At 45.2% G+C, this 19758-nt stretch overlaps 1 protein-coding gene across 4 annotated transcripts in view; it reads right to left on the reverse strand.

Moving 5' to 3' along the window:
* The window catches only part of enox2 (ecto-NOX disulfide-thiol exchanger 2), a 114294-nt gene that overhangs the window by 37635 nt on the left and 56901 nt on the right, over positions 1-19758 (reverse strand). The gene's annotated exons all lie outside the window — the stretch shown is intronic.

The raw sequence follows: 19758 nt of genomic DNA on the forward strand, positions 1-19758 counted from the left end.
TTAAATCTGAAATCCACAACCCCACACTCTTTTGCCAAGTGTTGTGCAATAAAGCAAAGGCGCGCGGATCCCCACTGGAAAAGCCTGCGGTAAAGTCAACACGTGCACATCTCACACTCACCAGCAGCTCGTTCTGCCCGTCTCCAGTCTATTTCACAGCTCTAAATGCTCTCTAATTCTCTCTTGTGCTCCACCTCTTTCTCTCTGACAGACCTGTAAATTGCTGTGACTGCTGGCTGAGCCGCGCTGCCCTCGTCTCTCCTGATGCCGCCGCCGCCGCCGCCGCTGCTGCTAATAATGAGACGCGCTGCGCCCTGCATGCGCTTCGCACCTCACGGGGCTGTGGATGCAGCACTCTGGGCCCCGCGTGCATGGACGCGTGCGGCCCTGCGTTGGCGTCCCTGGTATCCAGACACAGCTGGCGGTGTGTAATAATGCTGTTCGCCTCCTCGACTCCCTCGCCGAGCTGCTAATTTCCGAGCTGTCTGCCGTCGCTGCCACGGAGAGGCCCGATAACGGCGCCGGGTCCGCGTGTCGCAGCGATAATGCTGCTGACGGCGGCTTCGCAGGCTTGTTAACTAACACAACCCTATTAACCAAGGACACGTCGAGGGCTTGAAACGAAGGGGGAGAGGCGGGGCGCTGAGCTGCTTTATGACCGCTTGATTATGGTTTTATTATAGTTCATTAAAGGGTTGCAGCGTAGCGTGGATGGATACGCACAGAGTTCGACAGGTGACGTCTTCATCCGAGACAGCCTGGCTAATAAAAAGTAATGATAATTAAAGCCAGGGGAAACAAACAAACAAAACCCCCAGTGTCATGAGAAGAATTGAGGCAAAGCTACTGTACAGCAAAAGTAGTTTATAGGGATGAAACTAGCTGAAAAATATGTTGTACTTGTGACTGTATATGGCACATTTCAAGTGCAAGTAAGTATTGCATAAAAATAATAAGTCAGGGACGATAACTGGCGCTACTGGGAAGCGTCCCTGATGCTTCATACCAGCATCAGCGTGATATTTTTTCGTGTAGATACAGCCCATGGCAATTAAAGCGATGGCAATTTTGATTCAGCTGGGAGCCACCGCAGCCCAAGGCCTTTCTGATACTCACTCTCTGTGGGCTGTGACCAGCTTTTAGCTTCCCTAAAAGCTCCCCCAGGAGGCAGATAGGAAATTAAGTCATTTTAAGGCCCATTGGTCGTAAGCCCCAACAGCAGGCAGGAAGACGCCAGGGGCCATTTAGTGTAAAATGCACATGGCTTTAACAGCTAACTACAGGTTTATTACAGCCTGAAGAGGATGAGTTTCAGAAGGAGCCCAAAAGAAGAAGGACAACGACTAAAAGGGAAAGAAGGGGTCACTTTTCCTGAAACAATGTGATGCTGATAAGACAAGATCAGAAACAATAGTGAGCTGAAAAACAGAAGCTGCCTCAAACTGAACTTTGAACATTACAGCAACAAAAAAAGCAGCAGAGCTGATGATTATCATTCATCATTATCACAGCGAACAGTAACAGTAATTAAGTTCCAGCGCATACAGTACCTTTCAACCAGAAGGAACAAGAAAAGAGTAGCGTTCAAAGGTGGAGGAGATGCCTGGCATTTTACATTTAATAGGATGTGTGAAGTGTCTGTGTCAACGTCCAGGACAAATAATGTGAACAGTGTAGAAATGCTCTCAGAGCAGAGGCCTCTGACTTCCTCCTGAGCACAGGCCGGTGTTCGTCTGAGCACTTCGTAGTGAGGGGCAGGGGTCAAAAGGGCCGGCGTCAGGGTCGGCTGGGAAAGAGGGGATGTGAGCAGAGAAAAAAACAACTGCAAGATAAAATGGATGCAACAGTGGAGCACGGTGGAGGACGCCGTCAGCGAAAAGACAGAATTATAGCACGTTGGGAAAGATCACTATATTGTTTTACACACACACACACACACACACACACACACACACACACACACACACACACACACACACACACACACACACACACACACACACACACACACACACACACACACACACACACACACGGTCTGTTTAATAATGTATGACTGCCCTTTTCTTCACTTCTTTGATCTGTTAATTATGATAAAGCTAGTAGGGGTCTGGTGATTAGTGACGGCACAGTGAAGGCCCAGAGTGGGATGCTACCGCCCGGCTCATTTAGGACCAGAGAGGGGAAAAAAAAAAACAAAAAAATGAAGATGCAGTGAATAGATGGCAGAGGAGGCCTGGAGGCAGCCTGGCCTCATGGGGGAAACTTTATCCTGCTTTCTCAATCAATCATGGTGAGATATTCTATTAAAGAAACTGGTTAACGGTTGAGTTCAAGGACAAGCCGTTGGAAACGCGATGCCGGCTCCTACATCAGGACAAAAGAACACTGGAAGCTATTTTAATTACAGAAGGACCAGCGCGTGAAGACACAGGCAGTAGGTAATTGCGGCTGTGTTATTACTTGGGTGGAGATGAAAAATAACGCATACGCACTTTAAAAATGACAACCGCACAGGCCACAAAGAGAGCAAAGCGGCCCTGGCACAGTGCGCTTTTGACTGGCAAATCTCTTTATCTCAGTACAAATGGGTGATGGGGCAGTGAGTGGTGGAATGTTGTATGGGGTTGTTTACTGCAGAAAATAAGTAGGTTTTTCACATTCAGGGCCACAACAAATTGTGAATTTTTTCTTAATAAACACCAAGCTTCATAATTTATACCTTTAGAGAATTAGATAAAAGCATTCATGTTTAGTAGTTTAAACTATAAATGGGACGGCTGGAAATCTAGGTCCATTTCTTCGTCACGTCTGTGCCGCATTAAAGACCTGATCAGTGAGTCCCCGCATGTCTGCCCACAGACAGCGGAAACCCGAGGGTCCGTGAGGTCTATGTAACATCGCTTTCTAACAGGTGACCGCGGCTTTAGAGAAGTGGAGGCAGCAGAGGTTGCCACATCAAATTACCGGGTCCAGAATTGGATTGGAGGAGATAACGCAGTAAATCTACAGCAGAAGCTACTGAACCTCCAACTCAGACCGTACGCAGATCTAATTATATGCTGCTATTTACAGCAGTCATCACTTAGTGCAGCCCTGTCAGACTGTGACCTGATCTGTGTGCCCAATACCAGCTAGGCTCCAGCCCCTGGTGACTCTGACCAGGACCAGCAGCAAAGCTATCGATAGAAGAATCACATGAACGCATCAAAATAATTTATTCCGTCGCTCATCTGACCCACAGAGACCTTCACTGCGATATGATCAATTACCTGGTTGACGTCATTAATAAAGTCATTGCAGCAGATTGCACATAAGCTGATATGGATCCACACATGTGTCAGGCCTGTCAGACCATCTGATCAATGGATGCGGGCCGAACATCACGGCCAAACACATCGATCACCACCAAGCGAGTGACTGCCATCAAACAGCGAGTCAAGTAAGAAGGATAGCGACGCTCAAAGTGCCCGTGCTGTGATTAAGCTCTTCATTTTCTATATTATGGTGCGATGACGCACTAATTACAATCCTGCGGTCCAGTCCTGATCTTATATTATGCACTTACATACAATATTTGCATTAAACATTATTAAACGATATCTATGCTCATTCATCCCAGCAAATCCTTGACAGTGAAAGGGATTAAATAATATAAAACTAAAAAGTAAAGCTGCTCTGGCATAACTCAAATAATCTTTGCTCAGCAAGTACAACTAAGTGGCTAATTTGAATTCCCTAAATGAGTTTCAGAGTTGGGTCTGAAATGCCATGATTAGACTTAGCTATGAAGTAAAGACAGATGCGACACTATTTCACATCAAGAGCCGCGGAGCCATAAAACCCATAATATGACAGCAACTTAGTTGAAATCTGAATTTACTGTCTTAAACAGGCAGCAGAGGGGACATCAGTGTCTGCTTCGCTGAGGAGGAAGTCTCACTGAAGACCTCCCTGGGCAGATTAGCCGCCGTAAACAGCCCGCTCCTGTTGCCTTATCACCAGCTATTTTTGCACAAATACAGCAAAAGGCACTTGTGTCAGTGTTGTCAAGGAGCCACAGCTCTTGGACAGCAGCGTGGCTCCTCCCCTCCCTTATCGGCCCAGAGAGGTGACAGACAAGAACAGATTACTCCCGTATCTGAGATCAGAGATTTAAAAAGAAGAGAGGGAGCCATTTTCAAAGAGAACGGTAACCTTACTATCAAAGCACTCAACATAATGCGAAGGTTGTCTGCAGCAGGAAACCTGGCGGCTGGAGGCGAAAACAAAGAAAACTGCCTCAAACAGTCCAACGCTTCAGGTTCGACGCCGTTCACGTTGTGAGCACCAAACCTAATTCCTGTTGTTGAATTGACTCACTGCCCCAAAAAACACTGCTACCAGATTGTGACATTTTTGATTGCCCAGAACAAGTCAAGTAGTAAATGGAGGCGACATTGATGAATGCCTTCATGATTGGAGCAACCGAGGGGCCACAGTCAATAACCCACCTCATGCTGCAAGACTGATCATGCACCTCCGACTTACCATGAAAACATTCAATAATAAATATTATACAGTACAAGACCTTGATGCGACAGACTCTTAATAGGGTTTTATGTACAGTAGGAGCATAGACAAGGCTAACCAGCGTGATCTAAGCTAATCAGAACCCTCTAATCACTGATCTAATGACTACTTATTATCACATGATCATGATTACACACTTAGGTGCCATAACTAAACCGTCTCCATGGCAACCAAATCAGGATGCAAAGGCACTGAGAGCTCACTGCAGCTTCAAAGGCACCAAGTACAGTATAGATCATGTTGTGATATTATCATTTGTGGATATACGATCCATGTACAGTATAATATATGCAGGCTAATTATATGTGTATCAATGATTTATTGTATGTAATTCATAATTAATAGGGACAATGACTTCTCTCAGCTTGTATAAATCTCTCCTGCATATGCCATCCTGTCAATGTTTGTGCCTGACTGCCAGGGCTCCTCCTATTGTTAAATCGTTTACAAATCAATCTGAACCCCTCTAATTTAATCATCTATACCTCAATAAGTAAGACGCTGACATGTACAAGTGAGAGAATGGATGCCTGGCAGGATGCAGGAGCCCACTGACTGCAGCATTGATTCTAATAATGCAACAAAACAGCTGCTAGTCATGAGTACGAACAGACAGGAAGTGACTTTAATGAAGAAGTTTAGCGAGACGCCTGCAGACGTCTACCTGTCCGCAGCAGCAGAGAGGATTCGGCTAGTTACGGGAAGGTTGATTCCCGCCCTGTATGACTCTCACCTGGGGGAAAGATGCAACCCAGAGGGGGGTTGTGGGAAATAAACCCGTAAGCAGAGGAGGAAGCTTTTCCATTTGTTGGCCTATTGGAACATGCACAATGAATCACTGAAGCATTATATGACAAAACTGTTGTCGCTGGCTGGTGTATTAACTCAAACATGCACAATGAAGCAGTGAAGCAGAACATGAAACTGTATTAAGCTTGACACAAAATATTCTTCCTCTGCCATAAGCAATGCGTGTGATGTGCATTTTATTCTAAATACCTACATTACATTTACACTGTAGCCGCTTACAGAAAAAAGGGCCTACACATCTCATTACTGAGCAGGAGAGGTGGTTTCTCATTTTAATGTGCAAATGACGTACAGCATCTATTGCGCTGCACTGGAGGGGGCCGAGAATATGAATCTGGATTGTTCCGATGGCCAAGCTGTCACATCAGCAAGTACGGATTTGTGAGTAGGCCATCTAATATTCAGCAAAAAAAACACACACCCGCGATCTGAATGGGAGATATGGAACAGGCAATTGGTTCATTTAAAGTCAGTCGCGCAGAAGGAAAAAATATAATAAACTGTCTTTGTATCTTGCAAGACGTGAGTCACCTCTTTATGATACAGAGATGGGGCATAAAAATAAATTGCTATGACCGTACTAGACCTAGGCCTGTGTGCATTTACTGTACAAGCAGTCAAGGATAAATAAAAGTAGCTTCTTTAATTAGACAGGTTGAATTAATGAGTCTGAGACTGTCTTTAGCAGAGAACATCACCAGCCAGACTTCATACACCGAACACAAGCTCATACAAACTCTCACTCATGTTGTCCAACAGGAGTCAGTTCATTTCCTATAGAAAGAGGCTGCAGGAACGCTTCAGAGCCGCTTTGAAAGGCCACTGTTGACACTGGTTCTGTGTGAAGCCTCAGATAACCTACTGTCTAGATTTGATTCTATCAAAAAATCTCTTCATAATGTTCACAAAAAATTCTTTTTGATGTACTATTAAAATTTATTCCAACTTTTTATTGATTAGAATTGTAAAGTATTTGAGTCCATCACAAGGAATAACTGCTAAAATTCCAGCGACGTTTTCACAAAGTGAATAATTCCACGGCTGCGTGACAGCAGGGAGTGACACTGGTATGCTGTAATAAAAATTATAACTTCACAGGGCACTAATGTTTATGAGCTAATCTATTTAGACCTCAAACCTGACTGCTGCACCAAATTTCATGGCAGTGAATATAAATAAACATGGAGCTAAATGAAATAGGACAGCTAGGCTCACGTATATGCTAAATTCATTTAAGGCTCGCTCATCCATTATGCATTATGTGAGAACGTGACTTAGAAGAAATGCACATGACCCACAGAGCTGGGCTCCAGGCAGATGGAAACAACAACTAATCAAAAGCTCGCTAAGGTACGGTGTGATTGAAGGTGAATAAATTCTGAGGTCAGAATATAAAAATAATAAATATGCTGCTTCTGTTGATGACGGTGAATGAAGACTGAATCCATTTGGGAAGAAAATAATGACGAGCATATGATGGGAGATTTGGTTAAATATATATAATCCTATTCAATTACAGTTGAGTCCGTTAATAATGGATCGCTGGTATGTTTATTAAGGCATGTGAGGCTTAAAACAGATTTACAAACATAGACACAGGCCTTACATTCAGCTGCTGCCTGCCTGTGGCTCGTTCTGCCCCTCTTTAATTTACAGAATGCTTCAACCTGTTGTACTGACGACTCTAAAAACTGAAATCTGCTTGAACAGGCCACCTTCATGTAGAGAGAGTCAGCGCCCAACAGCAATAGTGCGATTGTCTGTATGAAAATAGCTGTAATTCAAGAAAGGTCAATGCTTTTTTCAAACACCTTTGCATCCGTTTGGTTTGAAAGTAAACTCCACAAAATGCCCTTAATTTAGAGTTTGTGTTATCTTCTAGTACCAGATCCATTAATCAGCAGCACTTAGTGCGGGGGCTGGGGGGGGGGGGGGGATGAAGATCAGGTTGGGAAACAGCTGGACCTGTGCAAGTCCCTGCAGCAGGCAACGTTCCAACTTATCTGAAATAATGATCCAACCCAACAGAAAACAAAGACGGAGGATCAATTAAAAAATCTGAGCGCTCTGCCGGCCAACTGAGGATGGATCAGACGGTGATTTAGATGTGTGGAGGACATGGAAAGCCTCCAGGTTTAGGGTGAAAAAGCAACAGATCCTAACCGCACTACAGAGCTGGATGAATCTGAGGGGAAACTCAGCAGCTGTGCGATATAATTGATCCCAAATGTGGTGTGAAGCGCACAACCCATGGACCAAGCAGCAGACTGGTTCCTGAAACAGTTCTGAGCGGTTACTCAACAATTGAAAACTTTACTTACTTTAAAGATACTACCATTTTGTTTTACAAATAAGCTCCAGTGTCCAGATGAAGAGTTTAAACAGCTGAAACCTTTTATACTGTTAAATGAAAACAGGCAACTCAACGAAGGAGGTGAAATTCACAACCCTGATACAATCCAAACGCTGTCCTCGTATTGTGAATTTCCACTTTAGTGCCCCAAATATCACAGTCATGAGCTTTTCCAACGCTTCAAATAAGCATTTTTTGTCTACCACCCTTTCTTCTATCAAATAACACATCACATTACAAAAACCCAACATCAAAACCATAGCGTCAACAAAGCACCTCTTACACAAGAGGAGGGGTTTACCTCCACGGCCCTACGCTTGAATTGAACAGTTGTGTGAGGTTCTAAGAGTCCGATTAATTATTTCTTCCCTGCTGCCGGTCCATACATTCTCCACAGTTCCCCAGAGGAGATGGAAAAATGAATATGTAACACATTTGCACATTAAAAGCATACATATTTATATATTTCTTTTAATTCCGAGAACACGCCAGGCAGCCAGAGGCCTCCATCAGGTGACTGAAGGTTAAGTCAGACGGTGCATGGGAACGTGGACAATCGGAGCAATGCCTATTAAACCTGTCCCCTGAGGTGACGCCGTTTAAAAAAGGTGAATATTGAAAAGCAAACCTGCGTTTTACATTTCAATCACACTGCTCGAAACTCGCTATTACATGAGAGAATAATTGAGTTGTATAAGCCCCTTAGTGCCCAAAAAGCCTGTGTCCAGTCTGAGTTTGCTGCTTAACAAGTGTCGTTACTACACAGCCAAACTCTTGTTTAGTACACGGCACATAAACCCAGTGAGTGTATTGATGCCTGAAGGACAGCTTGACACTGCCTACGAGGGAAAAGAGCTGCTGCGCTTCTTTAAATCTGTTTTCTCTCTGCTTTGAAGTTTAAACTGTCAGAACAAGAGACCGGGGCCTCAGAAAAAAAAAACCTGTGGGACTGTCACTCTTTGTTGCGGTAAAGGGAATAACAGCGCTTTAAGTCCTCGTAGCTTGTTATATTATGCCATGCTTGGAGAGAAAACATCTTTGATGGTCATGGTTAATCAACAGCTGAAAAAGTCCCAAAGTTACAAGTCTGACAGATGCTGCTTTTTCTTCACAAGCCAGCTTCCTAAAAATAAGGTGAATGTCCACCAACTAATATTTTTATCTTTTGGCTGGTAGCTGCAGTTCAAAGTCAGGAGCCAGTTCACAGTAAAAATAGATAAAAGGAACTCAGGCTGATCCAAACCAGAGACGATGGTAGAAGACACACCCGCGTTATAACACAGAGCTGTAATTAGTGATTAGTGCTTTGTGTGTGCATATAACTGCGAATTATCTCCTGTTATGGTTGAAAGTGACACAATCAGTGGGTTTGGTCCAAAATGGCTGCAGGTACAGTACGTTCCACAGAACGCACTGCGCCACATGGACTATGACTATGGAGAACCTCGAGTGACTTGGGAAAAAGAAGCGACTATACCTCCCACCGACAGTATGCTGCGTTGTGACACCACAACACCACACGCTGCTACTTAGTATGCATGAAACCTAGTTAGTGAGTGAGCAGAGGAGTCAAAGCAGATGGCTGAAACCAGTGGATGGGTAGAAGTAGTGGTGGAAATGCAGACGCATCCAAACCCACTTTCACTAAACAACAACACAGACCAACATTCTTCAGCCAATCGTCCGCCCTGCTCTTGTTTCTCCTCTTTAGCTGCGAGTCCTACGCCACAATATGGTTCCCCCTTGAGACCATAAGGCACAAGTATAACTCATGTTAGAATGCCCCTGTACGTTTCTGGAGACGTCTGGACACTCTTTCCCCTAAGAACACGAGGATTTGTCTTCCTAAGCCTCACTTGGACTGAAATGACCCGAGACAAATGCCTTCACCCACAGTTAGTAGTCACACGTGCTCCCACGTACCCTGCCATTACACAGACTCCAGGGACCGTGGCGAGATTTCCCATGAAGTCGTTTGTCCGCCAGGAAAAGATTCTCGTGCATTCCATTAACTAAAAACAGAAGCATAATTACTTCCTTAAGATCAATCAGGGAGCCTGCCTGTGCGCTCGAGTGCATGATACAGTACATACAATAAGTAGTAATTGCCTGCAGTTCACGGAGGACAGGAAGTTAGATTGGGAGAGAAGTAGGGATTTTGAGCCTATTAATTACACTGAGATCCAGGCTAAGGACACAATAGAACAGAAATCTCCTCATCAGCACTTCCACCTCAAACCCTGGAGACTTCGGTATAGTTCTGCCAGCAAAAACATCTGCTAAATCTATGTGTATGGCCTGAAACATGACCAAGTGGACTACTTTTTAAAACGGGCGGCTCGGATTTAGCAGACTCAGCTGAGGAAAATTAATCTTGGTGACAGGACGAGCCCGGTGCCACTACGACTCTGACACGAGGTACGGCAGGTAGTTAACCAAAGAATGGATCACTTAAACATTGCATCTGTAACTCACACGCACTGTAGACGCCTGTTCCTGACCTCCGTTAATGGGGGACATGACGGGTGCCTCGTTGCTATGGAAACCATTCAGCACAATGTCAGCTAAAGCGGGTCAGATCCTTTCACAGGATCTTCTAAATGTGACCTCATAAGAGAGCTGCTCTTATGAATATGGCACTAGCAGATGTGTGCTATGGGTCACGTTCAGGGTCTCCCCACTGCTTTAAGTATTAGAATAACATGAGTATAAATAAAAAAAATCCATTGACTATCTCTGTAAGAAAAAGAAGTGCTCCCACAGCAATGCTCACGCTTTTCCATTTGTTCTATTGTTAAAGGCCACAAAGAGACAGGTTTTATACCTTTGTGGTTTTAATGTTATATGGGCTTTAGTTTGTTTATAAAACCTAATCTAATGTAAACAAATATGAAGACATTCAAATGACCCTGTCCTACAACAGACAGCAATAACCAGCTATAAACGATCAATTCCAAACAATCAATTAGCAATTAATAGCAAAAAGGTGCAAACATTCAGTGAGGTTAGTAGAGTCTCAAACAGTCTCAGCAGGGAGTCAACAACATGGCTGCTAATTAAAGCTAATCCTCTGCAAGTACTACATGTATAGATAAAAAAAATTAACAATGTGTTGCAATTCTTGCAGAAACTAACGGTTAAGAACCCATCTGATATTCAAACATCTCCCACTGTACATCACACACAAAGCAGTTCAGCAAGGCAGAAATATTTCATGCGACTGGTATAACTTTGCCCACAAGACGCTTTGTTCAGGGAGGACCCAGAGCACATGTTTGATAAAACGATGAGTTCAGGTCCTCAGGCAGGTCTAAAAGTCAAAGCCAGGATGGAACAGTATCTGTGGAAAACAAGGTTCAGGGCCTGGATTTAGCCCCGTCCGCCCACCAGCTCCTGAGGTGTTGTCATCTCACCACACGGCTGAATGGAGCAGGAGATGACAGCATCTTATCAGCAGCTGCCAATTACAACATGGGAATCTTATCAGCAGTAGCCAATTAGAACCAGGGGAGTTGTTGTGGGGAAATGTCAACAGCTCAGTGAACCTGCCAGGGCTGTTATCTGGCCACGCCTCCTCATCCAGGCGGCGTTCTCCGAGTCTACTGTAACCGTGACGACTGCCAGCGCGCTGTTGTGACAAGGAGGGCTGGAGCAATGGCACGTTTTCAAAAGAGCCGGCCTCCAGGAAAGACTGCACTCTCTGAAAAATGCAACGTTTTCCCGAGTTTCTGACAGCGGATGGGAAGTAGAAACCACTCACGTGGTCCCACTTGGGTCTGCTCAATCTGAACTGGGCAGCTTACGCGGTATGATTAAACTGAGTGAGACGTGTATAGGAGGCTTCTCAGACACATACTGTACAAAAGAGGAGACAGATTAACTTCCCCTCCTTCACGGCCCCTTGATGTGAATGACGGGCAGGATGCATTATTTCTGCTTCAACATCTGCTCACCCGTTTCCATCGGGGAATCGATGACACGCTGCTGTTTTCCACAGCAACTGTCGTCTCGTAAACAAAAATGCCTCGTTTCGGTTTTTTGGTCTTGATAAACGCTTCTCCACCAGTAGTTAGTCTTTTTGGAGGATTGAGATTTCTGGATTCACGACCGGTCAAACTCGACACGAGCCGTACAATAAATAAGGAAGGACGGCGGCGTAGCGGCTGCAAATGTGGGCCGCATTTATTCAGCGTGTCATCGTCAGCTGTAATAATGCTCATGAAACTTAATGGAGACACACAAGAGTGTGGTTTGGCTTTAAGGCGTGCGCGCGCGCGCACGCACGCACGCACGCACGCACGCACGCACGCACGCACACACGCACGCACGCACGCACGCACGCACGCACGCACGCACGCACACACGCACGCACGCACGCACGCACACACGCACACACACACACACACACACACACACACACACACACACACACACACACACACACACACACACACACACACAGCGACCTCCACAAAGTCACGGAGCACTGAATAGATCATGGTCTGATGCCTCCTCTCGTAAGGCTTTCAGGATGGAGGTCATTGCAGTCATTTCTATGGTTCATCTTTTCTCTAATGGCGCCATGGTTGACTGCCGCCGTGAGAGATACCTGCAGTGGCAGCAACACAGAGCTTAAGGCGGACAAAAACACCTGATGCCTACAAACCTCCTTTTCCCCTCACACAGCCTTAGAATAGCAACACACAACATCCCAGCAGAGCGACTACTGACCCACAATATGAACGCTGAACTATGACTGTGTATTAAACCAGGCTGTGTTGTTACTGTTCATCATGTGTGACGAACAGATGTGAATCACACATGTGATTTCTGTCCACGTGACTGAGTCATTGGTATATTTGCTTTTATCTCAAGTCTGTCAGGGCGAACTTCCATATTACTTACCAAATTGTGTTAACATTGTAATAAACATTAAACGCTTGCGCTGCTTTTACTATTAATCTGCGTTTAGACTCAAGCAGCTGGATATTTCTATTCATACCCTTATTGTATGTGCACATACACGCACAGAAACACGCCATTAGCTACTGTATACTCAACTACTTCATCATCAGCTAGACCTTTGCCTGACAGCACCGTGAGACCCAATACACAATATGATGGAGGAGCGGATAGAAAGTCTCAAGTTATTAGGGAAAGAAACTTCACTTTTGTCCCACTGGCTTTGACAAATGGTTCCACCACTTTCTGGTCAATGCTCCTGTAACAAACTTTGGGATTTAATGACACTAATCATGTGGTGTGCTGACTTTAGATTAAACCTATTAGCCCCCCTTATACAACACCTGAAGCAAAGTGGGACAGAATCTGACTCATAGTTTACAGGAAGCGGCACTTCAGGAAGCAAACGGTGAAGTCGGCGCGCGCCTCAACTTGCTGCTCTGAACACTTTAATTAGCAAGTGCATTAAAAATCCGACGGTGAAACAAGAAATCGCTTCGTCCAGTAATTATTTTTATTGATGCCCTTCAAGTCTTCCCATAGCTGAGATGTCACTATTGATTTCCCCCTCTCTCCACTTACCGTTCAAATGAACCACTGCTGGCTGTAATAAATTGGTCACATCTCAGAAAACCTACGTGCTGCTTGGGTTGCTGTTGTCCAACGTGTGCACACAGTTCTACTACGTGGGGGCAGTCTAATGAACTGCCATCTCACTCCTCCGCCCGCACGTGACAGCAACATCCCCAATCAGACGAGAAGCAGGCGCGGAAGAGGATCCTGGATAACGGACGGGCACAAATCCACTCTACCAGTGCTGCTGATCCACAGCAGCACTGGTAGAGAAGGGCCTTGTTTAGCATATAATTAGACTTCTGCGACGCAGAGACAACATCTGTAGCTCTTACGTGTCTTGGCGACACTGCGAGCGAACGGCGTGCAGGGTTGTAGCAGGCTTTCTTTTAATCCTCCGCGCTTCTCAGACTGCAGACAAAAAGGTACCTGCGTGACGTAAGCCCCGGTCGGACTTGAAGAGAGACTGCTTGTCTTTACCGACGGCTGTGAGCGGGAGGAGATGAATGAAGCCAAGCGGGGGATTAGTGTGTTCAGGATAAACAATCTGAAAGGAATGTTATTTAACGGGAAGCAGGAGATAACTAACATACCGTTACAGACAGGTTCCCCCAGTGATCACGCAGGCCTTGTAATAACGACTGGAGGCTTCTGTAGCTGTATTACACAACTGATGCTCCAGTTTCAGTTTTTACATTAGACCTGGCAGAAACTTAGTAGGAATATCTTCTGCTGCTAAAATCTCATTTTCAGTAAAGAGTAAACATAAATAGAGTTAGTGACCTGACATGTGATTTCTACTCAGCACAGTCCTCCCTTCTCTTACAGTATCTGCTTGTGGTAAAGAGACAGATGTGGTATTATGGTACTGTATGTAAACAACACTTCACTGAGTCCAACTTGTCAGTCACATTTGTTTATATTTGACTGTCTCTTGTGTGCTAGCAATTCAAAAACTGATGAGTCTGAAATACATCATGTTGTGGTTTGGGCATTTGACCAGATACAGTAAGTACATTTTTTTAAAATGTTACTCAAGATGTAAAAGCCACAAACTTACAAACAGCTTCCGATGAAAAGCAAACATCAGGCGGCGTGGACTGTTTTAATGAAACGCTGTCCATCATGGCAGCGCCCAGACATTTGGTGTGCCCTTTACACAAGCCGAGTGCAGCTCAGCGTACACACTTCCTCCTCACCTACACGCCGTACGTGTTTGCTCGGAGAAGTGCAGAATGGCCGGCCACAGAGCAGCAGCTCCATGACATTCTGGGGTTTAAAGCCTCTGCTCAAACATAATAAGGTCCACTTTGTACTGTCTCTCAAAATGTGAGCCTGCTTCTGCTTCTTCACTCTGATGTGAGGTTGTGTAACTTTGTATTGATTTCCGACTAGCCCTCTGCTGAATAGCTCTGACATAAGCAGGTGCGCTACCTGGGCAGTGTACTGTATCAACATTAAGGCTGGGTGACGCGCTCGTCTTCATCCTCCTGCATGGATTAGATCCCATTTATACTTTCCTTACACAGACCCTTAAAGTGTTCTGTCAGGAGGTGGATCAAACGCATCCAACCGGGTTTTGAAGTTTAAATCTATACGTCTCTTCAAGGAAGCGTGAGTAAGCTCGACTTCTGCCACCTCCAACTCCGCCAGCGAGCGGTGAATGGAAGCAGCTACCCACGGCCCGCCACTGTATAAAGGGATGCTAATGTTACGCTGGCATTAGCCGCGGAGCTCCCTGTTGCCGGCTAATTTCATCACCAAGTGGCTACGCATGCAGCAGATGGCTCATGGAGCGGTTGACGCCTGTCTCTCAGTTCAGTTCAGTCTGAGTGATTATGTTATGGGTCATGTAGAAGCATCTACAGGGTAAACAATCATGCTTTTGACAGTTACCAAGCAGCTTAAGTTGCATTACCATCACTTTCTTGGATACGGCCCAATAACAATGTCACTCTTTCTTGACTGAATCGCTTCATGCATCCGCTGACAGTTCAGCAACACAAATGTTTTAAAATGGGCTCATCACCACAGATCTTGTTGGCACTGCCATTAGCGCCGCGGCCTCTCGCAGAGCCGTGTGTAATGAGGGTGCTGGAAAACGGCGGCGGGCGAGAGTTGAGGCAGGGGAGAGCTGCAGCGCGTTGGCTCGGGGCACTAACGTCAGGCAGTGAGAGGCAGCTGGTGTGGATCAGTTAACCCAGCTGGAGGCTGCGGGAGAAGACAGAAGGACGGACGAGAGGAGGGATGGATGGAGCGGGAGGTGTTGATAGAAGAGGAGAGGAGCCACAGGGTTGCTGTGATGAACATGCTGCTGTGAGCATAGTGCTGGGTAAAAACACAGCGGATCCCGCAGATTCTCCCCGAGGTGAGTGATGTTGGGAAGCGCAGATGATAACAAGGAAGGAAGGAGAACATGAAAACTGGATCAACAGCTTTATATCTGCTTCTGCTCAAGCCCTGTGCACCTGTACTGTAAAGATGATATTTATTCAGGCCATGTAAAAATCATGTTGCTTTTCCTATTGTGATTTTTAATGATGCAATAATAACTGGCAGCAGAACTTGCAACCAGCCCCTGCAACACTGGCCCACGACCTTCAAGAGTTTACAGTATATGAAATACCTGCAGCTGAGTGGAGGTGGTGCGTTGGCCTTAGTCACGTTACATTAACCTGTCCATTTCCAGTTATGGGATACTGTAAAATGGGCTCAATGTGTCCAAATCATACTTTAATGGATTCATATGGTAATTTAAGCAGCTCGACTGAAACCAGATCAGCAGAAAGTCTGACCCATTAGAGGTTGGTTGTTACATAAGGTTCTTTCTCTGTTGGCCAATTACATCACCTACTTTAGTTCAGTATCTAAATAAACATCTTAATTCATTCTTATTGAGAAAGTGCTGAAGAGAAAGATCATTTGGAAGAACTCCAGTCTGTAGGCCATTCCAGACCATAAGTCAATTTGGCAAAGTTGCAAATATAATAAGCAGAAATGAACCAGTAAGAATTTATTGAAAACGCTGCTAAGGAGAGCTTGTTTGTCCACGTCCCTAAGGCAGAAGAACACAGAGCAAACATATGCATCATCACTGACTGAGACTGAGGCCATGAGCAGAACAAGCCAGCACGGTTGATCCCACTCAAGGTCAGGTGAAGATTCCTGTTTTGATGCATTTCAAGGGTTGAAGTCTTAGTTGAAGTCAAGTCTAATGAGAAAACTGAGCACAGCGCCTCCTGGCATCAGGAATTATTTAGGTCCTGTGTGTTTGTAGGCTTTGCAGGATGGGGTGAAGCGCCACTAAATCCCAGACAAGCGAGGTGTACAGAAGGGTGTCAGGGCGACGGGACGGCGCCATAAAGAGAGAGAAATGGGAAAACGGGTGAAGGATGAGCTCCTGCTCTGGTGATCGCCGGTGAAAGGGCCGCACAACGATGGATGCAACACGTCCACTCTGGCCCCAGAGCAGCTTGAGCAACAGTATATGGCCTTTTGCCAAGTAAAGACACAGGCCTAAAATCGCTGATGTCATCACGTGCTGCTCATGCAACCACAGAGACACTGTGAAGTCTTTATGTCTCACAGCAGCAGTAGAGACAAGTGGACTGTTATGTTGTGACTGGTCCCTGGTGAATCAGGAGAGGCTTGTGCATTTTAATAACCATTTCCCCACAGACCTCAAACACATAAACCGCGTTGACATATAGTGCTGCGGAAGCATGTGTACTTCCTTCCATACTGAATACCCAAGAATCACCGAGTCATTAACCTCTACTTTCTCCTACATGCTTCCATGGATCCCGAGTTAATGAGTTCGACTTCCATCCATCAGCGTCGCTCTAAATCTTCGGTGTCACTGTGTGGTCTCAGCGTCTCGGAGACTGACATGCAACTGTAGATCCCGCCCAGTGCGCGCACACAGACCCCAGGACTGTACACACACACACACACACACACACACACACACACACACACACACACACACACACACACACACACACACACACACCTCAGGGACAATGGCCCAGCTATATATCTCAATGGACTGTCATCTCTGACAGCTTAAGTAGCCCATTACATTATTTACCTTCCAACAGCTCTCTGCCTGCCAGTAGTGGGTCGTTGACATCACATTACATTTTTATGCCTAAATCCATAACTTTTCTATGAAAAAAGCCACAAAAGAGAAATACTGGTAGATGTCATATAAGGAAGCCCATTAAATAGTACTTTCAAATGTAAAAGCACATTCAGTTTGCCATAGTGAGCTTTATTTCTAGTATTTTAGGCTCCGCATAGAAAAATGCAGTCGGACCGAAACCCATTCATCATAAAGGAGGTCAGAGGAAAAAGACGGGGTGTGGACTACACGCTCCCGCAAGAGACCTTGTACTGACAACACGGTTTCAGGATTTCCAATATGAACTCCGACCACAGATGAAGTCAGTGAGAACTTCTTGGCCTCACATCCCTGTAAAAGCACCAACTAACAAGAAGAACAAGAATACAACAAGTCCTGCAGCACTCCCTTATAACAGTCAGCACATCAGGTTTAAATGTAGGTGGAAAGAGTGCAAACCATTTTTAGGACTTTGCTCAATTTCCTTGCAAAATATACACAGTATATTGGAATTTCAGGGCTTGTGGTCTCTGTGATTTGAACGGGGAAACGTTTGGAAAAATATATTTCGAATGTATGACTCACCAGACGTGGTTGAGCAGCTGAGGCACAGGATTTGGCCATGATGCAGAGCCAGAAGGTTTAGAAGAATGAAACTATCAATGAAAGTATTTCATGTTGTTTTTTAGGCTTTGAGGAAAAATCCAAAAATATTTCCTGAGCAGTAACACAAACAAACAACTGGCTTTACTCCACGAGACCTTTAAATGTTTTCATGCCCATTATGATATTTTCACGCTGTACTAATACGCGTGTTGCTACGTGTCATGTCATGATGTTCCGCCTGGTCGAGGAATACTGCGGCTCCCTTCCTACACAACATGTATTCTGATTTTCCCTCAGCTCAATGACATTAACCTTTTCTCCTGGTGAATCAATAGCATTTTATTCCACACTTCTCTTAGCTCACACTAAAGGTTAATGCACAAGAGATTGGATCGGTGAGAGTACAATTCTTTTATGTACTAAAACTACGCCTGTGAACTGGCCTTTGTGATAAAACACAATCAATTGATTCATGCACAAAAACAAACATGAGAGAGGACGTTTCTTCAACCCTGGCATTGGTGACGCTTTGGATAATTCCATACACGTGGCCTTAGGTTTGCAAACATGCCTCAGTTGTGATCACGACACAATATCTTTCCCAGTCAAACAACCTTGTTAAGGGTGCTTGAAACCCATCCAGCTAAAGGCCAGGCATTCTGAATCAAAGAGCGCACACAGAGCATTCTGCTTCTGAACACATACACGTCCTTTCCAGTCTACGTGCTCCACCGTAGACAGTTAGTTGGCTGGAACAGACACAGAGCCAAGTCCAACAGAGTGAAGCCTGTCCTCACGTCGTTCCTGGTTTGGGTAATGTGGCCACCTTTCCTAAGCAGGACGGCTGCGGGACCCTGTCCAGCTAACGTTTGCCCTTTCCCCGACCCAGTGTGCAGCGCAAAGGCAGCAGGTTTGCTAGTTGGGAAGCACTGCAGACACAGAGTGAAAACACCTCATTACAGGAGCTGACTTGACCTTTGCTGTTGTTCTCGAACCTGGAAATTCACCGTCAGCTGTAAATACGAGAATGTCTAACATTTCACTGCAACGCTGCTTCTCCTAAATTTTAATTTGCTTCATACTGTACGCCGGTGCAGACATGATCAAATGTAGAAGTTTGGATGTTGGGCCCGTCCAAGCAATCAGCGAGCCTCACGTCCCGTTCACTGATTCAGTCACGACTAACAGAGAGCTGGGTGGAGCAGAGCAGAGCCATTTCAAGCCTCGTGCTACCACTGGCTTCAGTTACACATTTCAGCTATTACTTCTGTATAGAAAAGGACAGTTTCAACTGCGACGTGTCCCTATTTCACTATACTAATAACTCACCACTTCACTTCATTTGAAACTGCTTCCCAATTATCACCATTATGGCATTAACAAAGCGCCAGATAATGAAATACAGCTTGTGCAGATTCCACTGAACTGATCTGGATTTCCATTTTAAAAGGTTAAACGTGCCTCTACAAAAACACACCAGCGTGCCAAAGTCTCATTGTGCTCACCACCTGCAGCTAGAACAAAGTGAGGCTTGAGGGGAACAGCCGTCGCCGGCTGTGTTGTACAACTGATAAATAACCAGAGGAAGTCCGTGCAGTCCGGCTGCTGCCCTGAGGCTCCACCTATGGACTTCTACAACACGGGCTGTAAATAAACATAAACTACAGATGAAGCCCAAAAACTCAATCCTCCTGACTTTAAAGGGGGGAGTTAAATAAAGACAGTGGTGATTGCTAAACAAATCACAGTAAAGTATAAA

The sequence above is a fragment of the Betta splendens genome, chromosome 10 (genome assembly GCF_900634795.4).
Source record: "Betta splendens chromosome 10, fBetSpl5.4, whole genome shotgun sequence".
NCBI classification, from domain to species: Eukaryota; Metazoa; Chordata; class Actinopteri; order Anabantiformes; family Osphronemidae; genus Betta; species Betta splendens.